The sequence below is a fragment of the Psammomys obesus genome, unplaced genomic scaffold, assembly GCF_907164565.1.
Source record: "Psammomys obesus unplaced genomic scaffold, mPsaObe1.curated_primary_1811, whole genome shotgun sequence".
NCBI lineage: Eukaryota > Metazoa > Chordata > Mammalia > Rodentia > Muridae > Psammomys > Psammomys obesus.
Window position 1 is genome coordinate 38,264,141 of NW_026596034.1, and position 2,871 is coordinate 38,267,011.

Sequence of the window (2,871 nt, forward strand, 5' to 3'; positions counted from 1 at the left end):
TCAGAGCTGTGTGGCTCCTGAGGAGGCCTCCTGTCAGAGCTGTGTGGTTCCTGAGGAGGCCTCCTGTCAGAGCTGTGTGGCTCCTGAGCTCTCGGGTCCCAGGACACCTTCCCACCCGAGCAAGAAGGCCAGCAAGAGCTGGAAAGCAGACGGCGGCATGCTCACGAAAGGTCTGCAGTTCTGTAGAATGCAGAAGCGCTTGCACAGAAGTGTAGTGTCTCCCATGTGCACAACAGGGTGTGTGACGTGCCTATTTGTCATGGGTAAATGATATTTCGGGAAGGAAAACAAAGGCCCATTTGTCTTACTTAGAATTAATATTGTTTTGATAAAACACCAGGACCAAAAACAAAATGGGGGAGAAAAGATTTTTTTGGTTTACACTTAAAAAAAGATTTATTTATTATGTATACAGTGTTCTGTCTGCATATATGCAGGCATACCAGAAGAGGGCAGCAGATCTCATTATAGATGGTATTGGGCTACCATGTGGTTGTTGGGACTTGAACTCAGAACCTCTGAGCCATCTCTCCAGCCCAGTCTGTACTTTCCTAGGCCATCATTGAAAGCAGTCACTCCAGGACCACCAGCCCCAGTGTGGCCTCACTCACAATGACTGAGCCCTCACCCACTGATCACTAATGAAAAAAGATGCCTTCCAGCCAGATCTTACAGAGGTGTTTTCTCCATCGCTGCTCCCTTCCCTTGGATGAAGATAATTGTGTCAAGCTGACACAGCATTGCACTAACTATCCCTGAGAGGAATATGAGGGGCCGGGGCCAGTGTTGGGCGTTGCGTTCCTGGTGTATACCATGTTTGAACATTTGAACCTCAGACTAGGTTAAACTCAGTGTGAATGGAATGTGTCACAATCGCATCTTCGGTGTTGGGCGGTTAGGCCCCTGGGAAGTCCTGCATGCTCACATCGTCATCCAAGACTGGCTGCCAGCAGTGAGGAGAGCTACAGCAACAGCAGGCGAAGCGATGTGACACACCAGGAAAGCATCCTGTTGGTTTGTGGTCACCGGGTTTTCTGAAGCCAGTTCAGACTTCGCACATGGCTTCAGCTCTTCTCCACGTGCAGCAAACAGGACACCTCTGCCTCCTGCTAGTGGTGGGCACCCCCCTCCCCCGGCTCCTTCCCAGCCTCACCCGAGCTCTGTGTGCTTTGAAGCACCACACATCCGGACTGCTGCTCTCTGCAGTTTGGATCTTAGGTTCCCTGTCCTCGTTTTGACTCCACTCTGGATTCCCTGTGCCTCGTGGCAGTATGTGGTCCTGTTCTCCGGATCTTTCTCACTCCCGGGTGCAGCCTCTATATCCCTAACACTAGCCCAGAAGCCTTGTGACACCCATTCCCAGAGTTCCTCCCTCTTTTGCTATCCTGGGTTCTTTCATTGAGCAAGCACAGCCTGGCTCTATCCGTTATCCCTGGAGAGTCATAGCCTTTATCATTATCCCAAAAATAAACCTAAGCACAAAACCAGGCTCTCACATTTCAGCTTTTCCTCTTGGGCCCTTAAACGTTGGATCTGCCTGGCTGCAAAGAATGTGACAAAGAGCACATTCAGGAGCCTTTGAACTCAGGTAACACAAAGCCGGGTCGCTCACTGCAAACAGGAGTCTCTGGGGAGAAGCCGACCTGAATCCAGAGCGGACTTGGGTTCGGATGGCGAGGGCCCACCACTTTACTCCTGGCAGGTGGATCCGCTGCCTGTGTCTAGGTGGGTGGATGAGACCTTTGCTCTGAAGTTGGCTGTGTGCCTGGTTCCCTCCAGCCGTGGTGCCAGGTGCTTCACCTGTTCTGCCAGGCCGTTAGAGGCTCTAGAGCAGCACCCCTGAAATGCCATGGAATGGTCCCGAAACTGCAGCTGCAGAATAACTGTACATCTAGCCCTCCCTTGCCCACTTGATCTACAGAAACCTAGAACGGGGACTTTCTAGCCTCTGTGTCTTTACTGATGCGTGCAGATTAACTTCTAGGGCGTTTCCATCTACGGCTGCATGACCATCAGCCCACAGCCACTCCTGTCTGTTGCTGCTACGGAGGATGATTTACAATTCAAGTCCCATGAGTATTTCCAAAGCACCAAGCTCAGAGTATGGCCGAAGGTGTGTAAAACCCTGTCAGGCACCCACAGCCCTCACCTACTGCCCCTCGTCTTGGTTTTTTGAGACAGGGTCCCATGGTATAGCTCTGGCTGATCTGGAATTTGTTGTGTAGACCAGGATAGCCCTAAACTCAGAGGTCTGCCTGCTTCTGCCTCTGATGCGTGCTGTTACTTACTGTTCTTCTTCTTCTTCTTCTTCTTCTTCTTCTTCTTCTTCTTCTTCTTCTTCTCCTTCTCCTTCTTCTTCTTCTTCCTATTTGTTTGTTTGTGACAGGGCATCTCTGTGTAACAAGCCCTGGCTGTCCCTGGACTCGATTTGTAGATGAGGCTGGGCTCAAACTCACAGAGATCCACCTGCCTCTGCCTCCCAAGTGCTGGGGCTAACGGTGTGCACCCCCACTGCCCAGCTAGAAATATTTCTTCCATTGTGAGTCAGCTTCAAACATGTCTGCAGACAAACCAGATGTCTTAGCCCAGGCGCCACTTTTAGTTGAAGGAAACAGTCACCCTGACTGACTTCAGATACAAACTGGTAGAGTGCTCATTCCTGCACCAAGAACACCCATCTGGTCAGAAGCCAGTTCGTCTAGTTACAGGGCCAAGGTCATGTTAACTAGTCTTTGAATGGACCCAGTCTTCAGTTCTGATGACTGCCTGTAAGGACACTCCAGGCTCCTGGGCTACAAAGTCATGTTAACTAGTCTTTGACTGGACCCACTCTTCAGTTCTGATGACTGCCCGTAAGGACACTCCAGGCTC